The sequence below is a fragment of the Fundulus heteroclitus genome, chromosome 2 (genome assembly GCF_011125445.2).
Source record: "Fundulus heteroclitus isolate FHET01 chromosome 2, MU-UCD_Fhet_4.1, whole genome shotgun sequence".
Classification (NCBI taxonomy): Eukaryota; Metazoa; Chordata; class Actinopteri; order Cyprinodontiformes; family Fundulidae; genus Fundulus; species Fundulus heteroclitus.
The window spans coordinates 5,154,389-5,172,097 of NC_046362.1; the positions used below are offsets into that span (position 1 = coordinate 5,154,389).

At 42.4% G+C, this 17,709-nt stretch overlaps 1 long non-coding RNA gene across 1 annotated transcript; it reads right to left on the reverse strand.

Moving 5' to 3' along the window:
* Positions 1 to 4,682: 4,682 nt before the first annotated feature.
* LOC118565037 lies at positions 4,683 to 5,118 on the reverse strand. The gene is made up of 2 exons (XR_004932131.1): positions 4,874 to 5,118; positions 4,683 to 4,784 (listed from the first exon to the last, which is right to left on the reverse strand). It is a non-coding gene; the product is annotated as an uncharacterized LOC118565037 (long non-coding RNA).
* Positions 5,119 to 17,709: the final 12,591 nt, after the last annotated feature.

Sequence of the window (17,709 nt, forward strand, 5' to 3'; positions counted from 1 at the left end):
TAATTGAAAATAACATTGGTAAACTTCAAAAAAAGCTCTCTGAGAATCACCTTTCTCTGGCCTCACCCAATTAGAAACTGTTCTCCAGTCTATGTTGTAGCTGCGCTTTCTTTTCTATGACATACAGTAGTTTCCTTAATAATCTGTATGCAACAAAATCCATGTCATTTTATTTTACCAGCGTCCTGGTGCACAGCTGGTCCTGATGTGGGACGCTGCTGCATATTGATTGATAGCCATCACAGCTCTCATTGACAATGATTGCAGCGCACATGGAATAATTCTTTGACTGTTTTGAATCTGACCCAGTGAAATGTTTATGGGTAAACAGTGAAAATGCAGGAGAGTCCCACACAAATCGGGACATCTGGTCACTCTATTGTCCTGCTGCACAACCGAAGTTCGTTTCAGCTTGAGGTCATGAACAGCGGGCCGGATATTTTCCTTCAGAATTATTTGGTAAACAGCAGAATGCATGGCTCCATTTATCACAGCATGTCTTCCAGGTCCTGCAGCAGTCAAACAGCCCCAGACTGTCACACTACCAGTATCATATATTACTGCTGATATGATGTTCTTTTTCAAAAATGCAGTGTTACTTTTATGTCAGACGTAATGGGACGCACTCCTAACAAAAAGTTAAACTTTTGTCTCCCCAGTCCACAGAATAATTTCCCCAAAGTCTTAGGGATCATCAAGATGTGTTCTGAAAAAACTGAAACAAGGCTTAACTTGAGGTATTTCACTGGCTCTGAACAAGAGGGCTAACAAACACCTGAACTTTACATCATTTTGCGGAGCAAGGGGGAAATGTCATGTCATGACCTTATGCCACCATTCAAAAATAAACTGATACATTCATATAAAGTCCAAAATGGCAGACCTCATGAACAAAGAGGTCCATTGTGAGGTAAGTTATTATTGTTTTGTACTCAAATGAGAGGATATGATTTTTATTTTAAAAAATTCCTTTAGCATTGATTTAATACACATTTGTAAGAAAAGTAGAAGTTGCATTCAAACAGCTTAGATAATAAGATATTTAATGTTTGTATCCCAGAGGATACATTGCCTATATAGGAATGTAAAACTGGATAGTTACTCTCAGACTTTCTACTATTTTGAGTTGTTAATATCATAGACCCAATATACAGAAATATTAAGATATTTTTGTGATCATCTGGTGCTTTGGCAAAGGATCCAACACCTGTAACAATGCTGCTTACAGAGGAGTTAATGTTGAGCCAACACTGACATTTGATCTCCTGGAAAATGCACAGATCTAGGCGACAGTAGATGTTGTGGAAATGGTTCATACAGCGCAGCTCTGTGTTCAGTGGTCCTTTGGCAGTAGGACATCAGTGGAGAGTTTGGTGTGTTTTTTTAAGGGTGTCCTGTCTATGTTCATTATGTTTGAGCTTGTCATGTCCTACCTGTCTCTGAAAGTTTCCAGTCCCTTCTTCCTAAGCCCAGCTCTGACTCCACTCAGCCTAATTATCTACACCTGTCCAGCTCTAATCATCTCGGACTCAATCCACCAGCCAGCCTCTCCATATAAACCCTCCTTAGTCTTCTCTTCACCGCCGGTTTGTCTCTCATCTTCGCTTGATGATGGACTTTGCTCCTTGCTTTCCTCTCCCGCTTGGATTCTGCTCCAAGTCCTGCTTGGGTTCCGTCCCGCAGCTCACCCTCCAGCACCACTCGGATCCTGCTCCGAGGCTCTGCTGCTAGCCTTGGGTCCTGTCCCGGGCTCACCTCCAACCCTCCTGCTTCCTCCAGTCTGCCAGCTCCTGCACTCAGCATTCATCCGCTTCTGCCCGGTAAAGACTCTGGTTCAGATCCTCCACAACGCATCTCTTTCAATAAACTCTGAAAACTCATCTCCGTGTGTTCAGGTTCATCGTGACAAATCATGACAGAGCTGTAAACAGCATGACTGTTGGCATCTGTCCACCATTAAGATACAATTTACCCAGCAGTTCTGTCCTGCTATCAGGCCCCTCAGTTTCTATACAGCATTTCAAGGTTGACAATAACATCAGTGGGTGTTAAAATTAACCTTGTAATTAGAACCAGAAAGTTCTAATATCAAATTTTGTTAATCAAATACCACACCAACAGTGTTTCTCAACACTTCCTAAAAACATCATTGACCCTTTCTTTCTTTTTAGTGTGGTGCGTAACCACTCCTGCCACTTCTACACTATTCAGTTACTAAATTGCTAAAAAATATATATATACAAAAATCAATTTACCAGGAAACTCTAATACAGCCTTGGCTAATAACCAATAAAGTACGTATGAGACTTTTCTACTGTGGCATCTCTGAATATTATTTTTTTTATATCAATAGTGTTGTGAAATAAGTCAACAGCAAAATAATGTAACATCAGACTCTAAGGCTGATCTACGGCCACAGTAAACATAAGGCACTGTTGCAGTAGGGGAAGCAGCTTTTCCTGTGTTGGTTTCTCTTGGGCACCTTTGCTCTTGGGGTTCCTTCGGGCATCTCGGGTTCTGGTTCCCCTGGTGTCTGCCTCGGTGCTCTGGGGGGCTGGTCTTTGGCTCCTCACAACCACTATTGAGCATTTTTCCTTTGGATAAACCTTACATACACAAGTGCACTCTCACAAACACCTACAGGTGCTTGGATTCAGGTGCTTACAGATTAAATTCAATACAGAAACCTCTATTATCTTTAGCTGTCACTTTATAGATTCCGTATTAAATAATACTGTGTATTCTTAAGTGATGGTACCACGATGTTGGTTGTTTGTACCTGTAGTACTCTACCGGTTGGTTTGGCTGTTCTTTTTATATCTCTTTTTGCAGCTGCAGAAGCAATCTAAAGAGGATGTTATATTGCTCTCGCTCTTTCCTCTCCTTTTTCTTTCACCATTTCTCCCATTTTGTCTCATCTGTCTCCCTCCTTTTCCCCCCCTTCTACCTTCCCGTTTCTGTGTCCATTGAACATGAAATAGTCCCAGGGTAAAACAAGCGGAGCACTATGCTATGGCAAAAGCAATAAGGCTCCACTTGTTAAGGTAAAGCCTGTTGGGCTCTTTTTGGCATTAAGACAATAATTCTTAATGCTACACTTCCAGACAGGACACACAAAGAAAAAAATAACAATCAAGATTCCAGAGTCTGGAGGAAAAGTGGAGGGGCACATATTTCATGTTGCTGGTCTTCAAGCAAAATCTGTTCTTTTCTTATCTGTGTTAGGATATCAACAAGGTCAAGTGGAACGAGCTGTTTATCCCAGAACTGCATGGCACACTTAGATGGCACTGACCCAAAAGATTGGCACATATCTATCAGATACCACCCTGGAGGTGACGCAGCTTCCCTGCTGATGTCACAGTTTGGATGTGTACCGCCCTTGTATGGGTGTGTCCCGAGATCCCTTTATAATGTTTGCGTGATGAGCACTCGAGGCCTCCTGCCGATCAGGGGCCCATCAGCGCTGGTGTGACTGTAACTATTTCTCTGTCTTTACTTAGATAAAATATAACTAAAAGCATACTTGTCTGTTTTATGCGTCCTACATTCAAGGTAAAAAGTAAGTGGGAGTCGCCTGACTGGGTAAAACGAACTGGGTCCACCGAGGGTGCTTCACCGTAGTCACGGCACGGTGAAACAGTAACATCTGTAAGCTATAACCCTTAAAATTACAAGAAATAAAGGATTTTTTTTACTCTCTGTGTAATGAATCTATAAACTAGATACGTTTCACTCTGAAAAAACAAGAAGTCCACTTTCTCTCAATATTCTATTTTGTGGAGATATACCAGTATATGACATAAGGTTTTAAGCTCAGCTAACAGCTCTGCCACCGAAACACACCGCATTCAGTGTTTTCTTCTTTGACTAACTGGGCTGCCTCCTCAGCAGTCAGCCACGCAGCCTATTTTCCACAATACACCATCCATCGTCCACCAGAAACAGCTGACAGACATCCTTGGTTTTATCAGGGGAAACAAAAGTCTACATTGGATTAAGTGGGTGCCAAAGATAAACTTAGTCTATCTGGAACATAACAGATAGCTGGGTAAGGTTGCCCTGCATATAAAAAACTTACATGAAACCTGCAAACTGGTCAAGGTTACTTAAAGTGTCTGTATGGATTTTTTTGAAGTGGGGTTCTGTGAGGTTATTATTGGTAGTAGTTTCCTAACCTTGAGTAGAAAGATGGCATTTCATTGTGAGCTTGTTGAGAATGAAAATAAATAATCAAAGTAATGGAAGCGTACAATGGAGCAACTCAAACTAAACTATTCATAACAGTGTTAGATACCTATTTGTTGCTAGATATTAACAGTTACAGTTTCACAACAAACCAGTCATGCTTGGTGCGATTTTCTTCAGTTAAACAACATCTGTGTTTCCATGTAGAGTTCTCTGTCACATCAGCTGCAACCCGGCAGTCCTGCACTGGCTCTGCCGAAAAATGGAGGAAAATGTTTGGATTTTGTGCTAATTGTGCAAGAGTATCAAATATGACAGGCTCTCAATTCAATTCAGTTTAATTCAATGTTATTCAGTTTAGTGCCAATTCACATTACAAATTGTCTCAAGGCGTTTTACAATTAACAATATTCAGTGCAATCAAATCATACAGATTGTCATGGTTGGCTTTATGTATTTTGCCCACATGCAAAAGCACACTCAGGAGAAACAGGTGAAGTTTAAAGGTTTTATTTAAGAACCAGGTAACGGGAGGATTCTGCCTCAGCGGAGGCAGCGTCAGGTAACGGTCAGGGAGCAGGAAACCGGGTCGATCACTAGGGAAGAACGAGACAGAGGTTAGCTGGGGAAACGTGGAGGGGAACTGGTCTGACTGAGCTGGATCTGCTTCTGGACGCAAGCTTACCACTCGATGGACGGAAGGCCGACCGGGGAGGAAGCGGTGAGGACTCAGCGCTAGCCGTACGATGGTGGCCCACAGGTGCCCGGGAGGCCAGTGGGTCGAAGGTGGGGTCGGGTCCGAGCAGCACCGGGGAATCCAGATGTCCGGGACAGCGAGAGGAACCAGGTGACTTTCCGGAGATGGCAGGGTTCCAGGGGAGGGGAACCGACTCAGGAGGAACCAGGAGGTTTGCAGGAGAGACCAACACCAGACGGTAGTGATGTTACGTTATGTGCCGAGGCTTCGAGGCGTGTGTCGAGTAATGGAGGGGGCGTTTCCGTGAAGCGCGTATCGAGGCTTGCTTCATTTAGGGGAGGAGCCGAAAACGATGACGTCCGAAGCCTCGCTGGCCGGCTGTACCACGTGACTGCTTCGGGAAGTGGTTCAGATGTTGGCGCAGCTTCGACAACTTTAGAAACCCCACAGGCTCCATTCAAAATGTGGGTTGTTGTAGGCGAGTTGCGGTCAGTTGAGAGAGTGGATAGAGTTTTGATAGTTTGGATAGCAGAGTTTGGATAGTAGTTATTTAGTTTGAGACAGTTAGTTTGGTGTTTGGAGAGTTTAGGAGAGAGATAGATAGATAGGAGATCAGTGCTCTCAACTATCACGCATTGACCGTCACTGACTTCACACGGTCACACGCAAACATGGCATTTTTCACGCATAAAAATCCCAACGCCCATCTGGGCAGCGGACGATAAAAACTCCGCCTTCTGCTGAGATGTTTCAGCTTCTTTCACAGCTTGTGGCCATCATTCCTGCTGCAGTTCATGTTAACAGAGCAGCAGGAAGAGCGATCAGAGTTATGAATAATTTTAGTCTTAACCAGCGGTTGAAAGTGTGCCAGGTCCTGTACTACGTACGCAGGAGGGGAGGGGGCGGAGGAAGAGAGCTGCTGCCAGATATTGCCTTCATTCAGAACCAGTCATGGCTGCACTCTGGATCATAAAACAGTTCTGCTCACCAGATGCAGTTTAAAACGCTACGTCTGGTTATAAGTTGTTTTTATTAATTCTGCATTTTTTAACTACATGCACCGTATTTCTGTGCCTCAGCGCTTCTGCCGTGCGCTTTTTTCAGGTGCGCAAAATTACGTTACTTGTAATTTGGGTGCGCGCTTTCATTTTAAAGAACTTGTAACATCAGGAGGCTGATCTCAGACCGGTCAGCTCCTATGATCACTGTACAGGAGCCCTTTACAGTTTTTATTTATGCATTTCCACCCTGTTTATCCCTCGCACGCAGCGCACCATCGGGTAAAATCCTCCCACCTCACCGCCCAGAGCGCACTGAGGAGAGCAATAGAGATTTGTCTGGTCGACTGAGATGAGAAACCTGTTGCTGTGAAAGGTGATATAGGTTATAAACTGTTACTGTCTAGAATTTACCTGACTCCGCCAGATAGATTTGCTCCGCATATCCATCTGGAAACCTTCCGTTGAAGTAATTTTGGGAAGGGGCGAAAATACTGGTCAGCTGATTGGCCTATGTTGGTGATAGACGGGCCAAATAAACCAATCAGATTCGTCGTCGCTCTGTTACGAGCGACGACGAAAACACAACCACAAGTCAAGCTACTCTTGCTGCTGCAGGTAAAGGCTCGTTAGCTCAGCAGAGAAATACTCTGTAATTCCGATAAAACTTGCTCGATAGCCGCGCTAACGCTAGTTTCATCGGCTGAAGCCGCCATGTTCTTTAGACTGAACTGACGCGCTTCCCGTTGCGTCACACCGCAACCTGCCTCAAAGCCAACGCTGATTGGACGTTCGTTTGGTGAACGGCTCCAAATTTTCTTTAACGGAGAGTATCCAGACTGATCTGCGAGTGAAACCTTGAAACCTCGCGAGATCAGGATGGTCTCACGAGGCTAGTCTAGAATTGCATTGAGCTGAAAAGAGAGGACACATCAGCAGCTGGATCGTGCGTAAAGACGCAGTGGGAACCTCTGTGTGCTTCAGTGTTGCTGCTGAGGGGAAACTGTGGGACCGTATAGTACTGGGCCCATGCCATTTTTCATTGGTCACAGTACCCCAATCTGTACATACTTGCACTTATTTATTTATGCACCCCGGCATCATCTGTGCCATGTGAGCGTGTCTTTTCAAAGGTTGGAGAAGTAGTATCAAAAAAGAGAAATCATTTGAAACCAAAAACTGTGGAGAAATTGTTGTTTCTTAATAAAAATGCATGAAATCATCCAAGTTACACAAGCATTAGCCTATTCACTACCCCCTGCCTAGTTCCACAAGCACTTTCATTGTCCTCTGCCTGATTAAGCCCATGCCATTTTTCTAGAGTCACAGAAAAACATTATTACACAACATGTCATATCATGTCACTACTATTTTGGGAATAATTACACACAGAGAATACATTCAAACAATATTTTATTGTACACATGTGTTTACAAAATTTATGTAGACAAATGATTTCGTCCTACACCTTCTGTGAAGTCATTCCCAAGAGCCATAATAGACAAAAATGACACGTGTGATGATGCATCACACGTGTTACAGCTGGCTGTGATTATACAACTTGCCAGTAGGTGGTGCTGTGTGCACATGAACCGTCAAGAAATGAACCTTTTCTCGAACCAGTTGGCTGAGTGGTTCAATGCCTCATGAGGCTTCATCTCGCCATCACTACCAGACGAAAGATGACGATGCTTGGAGCTCCTGCCACGAGAGACTTCACAGGGTCACGAGAGGAAGAGAACTGACACGAGGAGGTACCTGGGAGACACAGAGGTGAGTGATTAGTTCCTCTGAGAAACACAGAGAACGAGAGGCCAAGGCTTGTCTGCATACCACGACGGTAACACTCTGGCATCCTCTCGCTGTCTGCGTGGTGTTTAAGTAGTGCTTCCCGATGCAGGTGTGTGGGCTCCGCCCACCAGTCAACCCAGAACACCTGTGGAAAAAGTCTGAGGCAGCAGAGCCGGCAGCAAGCTGCACGGCCCTGCTGGCTGAGTCCTGACACAGATGGATTTCAAGTCAATTCCATTCCAACTGATCCTAGTATTTTTTTTAAAAATGGCAGTCAACTTCAATTCATTGTTCAAAATGGTTAGAAGGTTTTGTATCTAAAGGAAGAACAATAGATTGACTTGCAGCTGATTTGCACTGACCTACAGTACATCATTTAGTAATCCTGGACAAGCCTGTACCAACAGTGGACAGTCGCTTCCATTGTCTTGTTGACTTTGCAGCAATCCCCCACACTGAGAATGCATGTAGCGACAGTGGAAACTAAAACTCCACTTTAGCAGTAAAAAACCTCCACTATACCTTACTCATGTTAACGGCCATCTGCCACTTAAGAAGAACAAGCATACACACAGAAAACATGGAAGCACTGATTCAAGAGTACGGTCTATGTGAGACAAAAAACTGAAGAGTTAGTGACAGTAATAGCTCCTTTAGCGGTTTCATCTAGGTGAGAAACATAGCTAAGCAGACAAGCTCTGAGCCAGTTTTCATGTCTAGCAGATGAAAGAAGATAACTCAAGATAAGAAACCCAGTTATTGTACCTCGATGGGGAAATTCAGGCATGGCAGTGGCAAAAAAACACAGAGTTACACACTACAAGAGAAAGAGAACACTTGCAGTATCAAAAGCTCAGCCAGTGGCTATGTCTATGAGAAAGACAGATAAACAGAAAAATGAGCTGAAGTGTATCACCTACAGAAGGAGAACGTGACGTTATTGGCTGGAGTCGCTCTGCCAGTTCTTGTAGTTGTTTAAAACGTATCCCAGTGGAATCACCTGAAACAGTTGAAGAGGCAGGTTGATACAGCTAGATTGAAAATGTTAGGCACCTTTTTAAGAGTTCTGGTAATAGTTGACATGGGAATCATTCAGCATCTTTGTACATCCTTTTCACCCATTGCCTGCTTTGTGCCTGCACAAAAAAAAAAAGAAATATTTACAGTAAGATCCTAATTCAAAAACCCTCATGAAATTCAGCAGGTGTGAATAATTTTGAATCATGTCTCATTTGTTTTCTCTTTACAAATAAAGTAAATCTGAGCTCCTGCAAATAAGCAACATTTCTGTCATTGGTTTGCATCGTGTACAATCGTGTACAACCAGCATGTACTGGTAAAACAAAGAAGAAGAAGTCCAAGCCCATAAGCAGAGGGCTGTAATATGAAATTAGATTTGCATCTTAGCGTAGTCTTTTTAAGTGTGGCTAGATCTCCATAGTAGCACATACTTAACTCATAACCTGCTCTGGAGCAGAGTACAGGACTTTTTTTTCTTTTTTGTTTTTAGAAGAAAATCCTTATTTGTTATTGCAATTGCACCTTCCAACGACATTTGTTGTCTGCATTTAACACATCCCTTAGGGAGCAGTGTGCATGGAGAAGTTTATAGTGCCCAAGGAGCAATTTGGGGCTAAGGGTATTGCTCAAGGACCCATAGTGGCAGTCTACAGGGTCAAACCAGGTATTTGCAGCCTTCTCAGAATGCAAGCGAGCTGTTCTGACCCATGGGCCACTATTCCCTACAGAATAGACACTGAGGTTTTTGTAAAATTGAAATTAAATATTAACAATAATAATAAATTGTATTTAAAAAGCACCTTTAAGAACACTGAACACTGTACAGAACAAGCAGAACAATAAATATTAAACAACAAACAGTAAAAGTTACAATGAACTGGCAATCACTGAGAGTATGCACTTTTGAAAAGATGAGTATTGAGTTTAGACTTGAACTGGTAGGGGATGTCAGTATTGCGGATGTCTAGAGGGAGAGAATTCCAGTGTTTGGGAGCAGAGCAGGAGAAAGCTCTGCTACCCATGGTGCTGAGGCGAGGATCTAAGGGTGGGGGAAGGAATAGATATCTAACGATGACTGGGGGTTTATTAAGTTGTCTAACAAAACTGGCAGAAAAAACAACACTTTGTCTAAAGGTGCATTTACACTGAACGCGAATGTGGCAGTTCGAGCGACAGCGTTTCATGTGTAAAGGTGACGCATAGGGGCGATGCAACGCTAAGCGAGGCCACAGAGGCGATTCTAGCAACGTAAAAGGTGCAGTTTTGGCGATTAAAGCGAAACCAATGAAACATGACACCTGTGATCAAAGCAAAGCGACAGTTGAGATGTAGTAGATGAAAAATCTGAACTTTTGTATCTTGTCGCGCCAAGACAACCAATCAGGAAATGGATGTGGTTGTAATGTGGGGTGAAGGACTGCGGCGGGCATGAGGTTGTTTTCATTCAACATGGAAGACAAGTTGACAGCGGCGGGCTGTGGTCAGCCTGAGTTGTACAACTCAACCAATTATTACTACCAAGACAAGTCCAGAAAGGAGCAACCAAGCCTGCAAAAGAGTGAGTAAGGAGACTATGGTGGCAGTTAAGTAAAAGCATCACTAGATAATGCCATTGTAGTACTGTATTTCTGGCTTGTTGCCTGCTTATTTCATATTTAAAATGTGGCTGTATACTTGATGTTTACTTTTTATAAACCATATTTCATACACTTAACAATAGTAATGTTAGGTAAACTTGACTTATACTGAAAAGTATAAACCTAAGTCTAAGACTAAGTAGGCCTGCATTAATACTAAGACTTATGATTATACTAAAGTATGCTTGATAATCTTAATTTCAAGTTAACTAGTTTTTGCTAAGGGGAACCACGAAGTAAGCCCGGGCTACACACTGCACCAAAATAGTTCCACACCGTGCCTCTAATTTTAAAAGGAGAAAGATTTACTACTACTACTACTTTCATCCCTGGTGAAAAATTAGAATGATCTTGATTCATTTTACAGTACATTTCTTACTTATTTCTCTTTTAAGTAAAACTTTTTAACACACTGTCAGATAGCATGTGATCCATTAGTGCAGTACTTACAATAAATAATGTTAACCTTTAAAGTTAAAAATATCACAGAGCCTCAACCAAGAGCTTTCCTGGACCTTCATCCAGGAGCTTTTCCTGGACCCTCATTCTGTTGTCAGTATACATAAAATAGTATGCATGTTAAATATACATTGAGTAAAATCATATCCTCGATTAATAAGTTTAGTTTATATAGTGTTGCATATCAGCCCACATGTATTATTCAGAAAAACAAACACTTGACTAATTTATGGCACATTTGGGAGTCATTTCTGTCATTTATTTCTTCCTAATGTTGCATCTTTAAACAAACCAAAGCTGGATGTTTTGAATCAGAACAGAAAACGTGGCAGAGAAGTTTAATTTTGAGCTTACTGTGTAGATCATTTATATTTTCCTGGTTTATTGAGCGACGCTTTTTCTGTCTATATGTAGAACTGGAGCTGCAGCAGCAATGACAAGCAAAGTGGCAATATAAAGGACCTTTTAATGTATTTAGCTACTTTGGGAATGAAGGTTGTGATTTTCACTGATCCAAGTGCCAGATATTTTTCACATTTTGAAGACCTTTCATAGGGTAGTGTAGCATTGACAATTGCTGTCTTAATGCCAAAAAGAGCCCAAAAGATTTTACTTTCACAAGTAGATCGTTGCTGCTTTAGCCATAGTGCTCCGCTTGATTATGTATGCACAAAGCTTTATTAGATTTTATTCTGGGAATATTTCATGTTCAATGGACACAAAAATGGGAAGGTAGAAGATAAAGAAACAATAAAAAAACATGAGACAAAATGCTAAAGGGGAGAAAAGGTGACACAAATAAAGGAGAGGAATAGCAGAGAACAAGATAACATCCTCAGATTCTGCTTCCACACTTGCAAAGAGATATATAAAAAGAACAGCAAAACAAACCGCTAAAGTATTACAGGTACAAACAATGAACGCCTTGATAACATCATAGGTGTTTGCCAGAGTGCACTTGTGTATGTTAGGTTTATCTATAAGAAAAATGCTCAGTAGTGGTTTTGAGGAGCCACAAAAAAGGGATGCAGTACGCACATCCTATGCTCCCAGATCCAGGTACCTGCACCCCAGAGGGGTATCCAGCACCAGACCCGGGAGCTAAACCACATTATCAGGAGGGGGGGCATAGCACATTTAAACCCAACTATCCCCACAACCCGGTCCATACACTGGCACGAACCCCCCACCACGATCCCAGCCCAAACAACCCGTGGACACATCCACCCGGAGATGGGGCAAAACAGACTGGTCTAAGTTGTACAATAAAAATTTGGCCAATGACGTCAAAAGACAGCAGGAAATCCTTCCCACACCCCAGTGATGTCCCCGCTCCCCAAAATCCTACATGTGTGGAAGCGTGATGGAGCAGGCAGAGGGAGCCGTCTGGGGCTGGGGAGGAAATGACCAGGGAGCCAGCTCCCTCGCTGGCTCCAACAGGCACCCCTGTTCTCCAAAAACCTACCCGGAGAGGGTGGCCCCACTAGCCACGTCACCAAAGCCTGTGGGGTCAGAAGCTGGAGACAAGTAGCGAGGTCCGAGAGCCATCTACAAACCAAACTCCCATACCTCCAACCCAGCCCTAACCAGGGGAAAAGTAAGTCAACCCACTCTTGTAAGCCAGCCCACCCAAACCATGCAGACCCCCATTTCCCGCATAGAACTAGCTCAAAAGCGTTGCCATGGACCAGGATCGAGACAAGGAGACGGACACAGAGCCATCCAAGCAAACCCTAACTACCCCCCTCCCCCAACCCCCACACCAAGGAAAGAAAAAATAAATTAAATCCATCCCAAAACCAACATTCAAATAACTCCCACACCACATGACACAATGACACCCCCCACCCCTCCCATCGCCCTATTGGCATAATGCACTCCCTGAAGGGGAGAATATCTGTGTGAGAGCACCTCCAGCTCGACAGGCCCTAAGACCCACCAGCACACCAGAGGCCCAGGGTAGGGCCAGACTCCCAGGCATACACTAGCCCAATCCCTGAGTGACGTACTCTACAACAGGACCCATGCCCCCAAGGCCCCACTAGGATACCCGCTCAAGGATGGCACATCCCAGTAACCCTGAGGCCCAACAGTAAACAATAGTAAGAACTCTATCAAGGGGAGGAAAGGAGCCTTAGAATGCTGTGCCAACATCATTATGCGACAGAAATGCACATATAGCCTTATGAAAATGAACTACAAAGTGTGTGCTCACTGATCTCCGGACATTTTCGTTGATTTCCACGAGGGGACTGTGCTGATATGTCATGTCACGCAAAGGATTGTGGGGTACTTCAAGGGTTCTTAGCGCCAGCAAGGGACGTCACGGGATTCCATGGCAGAACTAGCCGTAGGAGGGAGCATACAGGCTACATATCCTACCTCCTTCCTTAAAGACTGCACTATTCGGACAGCACTTATCTTGGCGACCGCTGACACACATTTGCTTTGGCGAAAGTCTTTGCTCACAAAGGGTAGTCGGAGTGAGCCTTAGACCATTCTCAAGCTGATGTCTGGTTACCTCATGCTGCATTCAATGTAGTCAGGCAAAAGAGAGGTTCACACTTATAATGTGTGGTATCCCATTAACTGTAGCTTGAATTCAGAGCTGGCAGCTGGGGTGGCAAGGCTTTCTTTTAGGGTGGCAGCTGCCACCCCGTGCCACCCCAGTAGAGCCATGCCTGGCAATGTTGGAGTTGTTGAAATGGAAGTTTCAGCAAGGTCCTTGATGAATATATCTCCGGTGACATCTGGGTGTAGGCGTAGTGTTGTTGGTGGAGGCTGAGTTAGGAAACATTGGATCCGAAGGAGTTCAGCCGCAGTGTATTGGAGAACACCTAACCCAGGTTGGAGAAGGAGCAGCATGAGGATGCAGACTATTAGAGTCTATATATAAAGCTGGGTAGCCCGCATCATTGCAGCCGGATGGGGATGAAAGGCGAGGAGACTGCCTTGTTCGATAGTCTGCAAAAGTTCAAAGTAGCAGGTGAGTAACGACAGCAAAACGCCAGTAAGTAGCTGCAGCAAAACGCGTCAGTGTCCACTACACCGTTACTCCAAGGTGATAGCTCCTAAGGTGAAGAAGAGGATGCTCTTTTCTTTTTTATATAGAAAAATGTGATGCCATCTATGTCAGTCTGCCGAGTACACTATGATCATTTTCAAATAACATGTGAAAACTTGAAAATGTTGCCTCATGATGCACAAATTAAAGCCTGATGCAAAATCTAAAGTTTACTCCAGTCTTTGTAGAGTTAGAGCAGACTGATGAGTCACAGCTGACCAAGCAAATTAATGCAGCTTGCAGCCCCAAACAGCATAGCTTTAGCACTGTAACGTGTTTGACTCAGAAAACAGTCTAAAACAAGAGTCACTTGAAAGTGTGTGGACATTTTGTCCCTACTAATATAACTCTGGACAACACAGATATGGATATTTAAAGTTTGGATTTTAAATTGGTAAAATCATCTAAAAAGGGTGGTTTATCTGACTTGTTGTTCCCCTTTGCTGCTCTGATGATTCCTTTGATATTTAGTTTTGATATAGAGTAGAAACCATGGTTTTCCTGATTCATTGTCATTATAGCGTTTCTTCAGATTATATAAGATCTGACAGTTGAAATGAAAAAAAACAACAACAACAACAACCCACCAGATTCTTCTAACATCAGGTAAATTGTTTTGGAAGTCAGTATTTTATGAGAAAATAAAACAACTCAAAAGAAACTTTCTTCAGATGCAGTCCTGTTGAAAACATATGAAAGTTTAGATGACACCTCCACATCTCTGACAGGTCATCCAATACTCTCGGTTTGAAATTGCTCATTTGAGTTTTATTGTGATTGACAGAACAAAGATTGATCTTCTCCACTCTCAAGCAGTGAACTTTAACACTGCCACAGACAGTCCTCCACAGAGCGATGCAAATGAACGCCTACACTTCGTCCCTTGAGAGGAAAAGTGTCATCGCTTTCAGTATGTATTGATCTTTTGGAGAGACTAGATTTAATATGCTTTCGAACTGTCAACAGCTACAAGACAAGAGGGCAAAAATCTTCGCAATGATTTGATGAAGCACAGGCCTTAAAGGGGGAAAGATGAAAATCTTGACGAGGACTTTTAAGGAATGCAGAGTCAGAAAGCTTACATAACCATGGCACAGTAAGTATAGATCTTGTGGTCTTTAATAGTTCAGGGTTTTGGCTGACACCATGCCTCTTCTTAGTTTTAAAATTGGGCCGCCAACCTTTGTGGGATTAACTAAAATAACTCCTGAAAATCAACAATCCATCAGCCCAGGTCATAATCTGTTAAGCACACTACTAGTTACACGGGTTTCTGATCTGATGTAAATCAAATCATTTATTCCACCTCTTATTTGCTAATGTACATTCACACACTTAATCTCTCAGGGACTGTCTGTTTAGACATCCATGCAAATTGCACAATTCTGTAACTAAATCCAGTGCACAGTATTGTAGTCTGCTGCTTGATATTTTTTGACCTGAAAATTAGTCCATTAGCTGCTAAAGACTATATGTATGCTTAAGCAACTCACAGAGTGATGTGGTTTGTGATAATGATGCATAACCTTTGTTTTTCCAACAGCCTAACAGTTTTCTGAAACTTCCTCGAGGCCAATCAAAAGACTCTCCTACAGCTTCTCTACCCCCCCCCCCCCCCCCACACCCAATTTCTGACATTTTTATAGGGAAGCCACATTCCTTTTAGCCACCCAATACCCATCAGCTGCTTCAGGAGTTCCCAAGTACAACCAAGCCCTAAAGGCCTCCATCTTGGAAACCTAACAGCATTTTGAATTTAAAATGATTAATTTCACCCTATACTTATTAAAGCTAAACCATGTTTTGTCCAATGTATTAGCTTAATTTGAAGATACATTAAATGATTTTTCAGGTCCAATATACAGCACTTGGTGCGTATCTAAACCGGAAACAAATGTTACCATGCATGGCCATGTTACCATGGTGAAACAGAAGTTTCACCATGGTAACACGTGGTGAAAAATAAAATATTATTGATTCTTGGTATGGCTGACCCTTTGAGTCGGACCCATTCATGTGATTTAGAGTGGTGCTCTAGGTGACATGATCCATTCTAGCTGTAAACTAGATATGTATGTTTTGTTGTACAAAAGAAAAAACAACAGATATGGCACTTACCTGATCAGACATATTTTTGGTTCTGCAGGATTTAAAGGGTGAATGTGACCTTGTCTCTACAAGTAACTCGATGACTTCTCAATCTGCTGGTCTGAAGTGGTCTGCTGTCAAATTCCAAAACAGGGAGGGAGACTGTTTAATTTTCCGATGGTGCAGTGTTGCAGTGCTTCAGAGGCACTAAACCCGAGAGTTATAAGTAGAGTGCCCCTAGTGGCTAAACGTTACACAGTGCTGCTTTCAAAAACTGAAACAGCTCTTTACTCTGAAGTATTCAGATCCCAGCCTTTTAGCTTTGTCAGTTGCAGGGTACTGGAATATTTTTTTGCTCTGCCAACAGAACTTTCCTGTCTTACCCTTAAAGATTAATTGTTCTTATTTTAAGTGCAAAAATATTATTCCATTAGCAAATAGTCTTATTTAGCTTCTCAAATCAAGGAAAAATATACTAATTTCAAGAAAAATTACTTACTTTTAGTTCCCTTTTTGCAGTGTGGAGTGATACTACACACTTGAGAATATTTAATGTGCCTTATAATCCGGTACGCCTTATGTGAGGACATAGACACATATAGACACGTTAATTTACATTCCTTGCAGTTTGGTGTGCCTTATGGTCCAAAAAATGTAGTAATTGGAAAATTGTGTGACATCTCCACATATGACTGGTAGCAAAAAATACAACCAGGCATGGTGTTATGCCAGCTGGTTATCAGCTAAAATTGCCTTTTGAAATCCTAAAGCAGATGTAACACACTCCTTCTTATCTTTGCATGGATGCTGTAGGATTAAAAAACCACTTGTTCAATGGGTTGAAATGTTAGAAAGGGAATGGGATTTTGTGGAACATCAAGTCTCATTATTCTTCAAAATCTAGTGTCAGTTTTTCTGAGCTCCGTCTTGAATAGAGAACGTGTATTGAGATAAGGAGGGCTGAATTCACAGTTGTGTTGAATTGAGACTAGATGCATTACTTGTGCTTTGAGGTCACTGTCTTGTTTCTAATTACTTTTTTTACATTACGTTCAGCTGATAATCCAGGAATGAAATTTCAAAAAAAGTGGACAGGTAATTAGTCACATGATCGGCAGGATGATTGTTGTGGTTGGGGTATAAAATTCTAAATGCTCCTTTTCCAGTTTGTGTTCTTGAAGTGAAGTGAAGATGAAGTGCAGAAAGTAGAATTGTGAAAGAAATTAAGTTTTTATTATCTCGATCTGTGATATGTTTGAAGAAATAAACTAGCTAAAGAGAAAAACTGTTTACCAGACACCTGATGAATCTGCCCACCCATCATTTCCTTTATTTCCTCAACATAAAACTAAAGATTGTTTATGGGAAAAATCTAAAGGCCTAGTATTTTTCAGATGGAGGGGGGTGGGGGAGCTGAACTGTTCATTGTTTAGACAGAAACATGACTCCAAATCAATGCTAATGTTCCTCATTGTCAACTTGACTTAGTTAGGCTTTTGTAAGCTAACTCATTAGCATAACATCTGAGCTCTATGTGGCTAAAGATGAACGCAAAGAACAGTCTTGCATTACTGTGATTTTACAATGCACAATAAGGCCAACAGCTCAGCAATAGCCAACAAGGAGTTTGCAGGAGGATTTTATTGTCGTTTAATGCATTTGATTGTGTTTTGTAAGGCAATCACAGTTCTACAAATACATCTTTTCATCTTCCAGAGCCAATGTGGCAAACCAACACTTATTTTTGTTTATTGCTGTTTCTCTTCC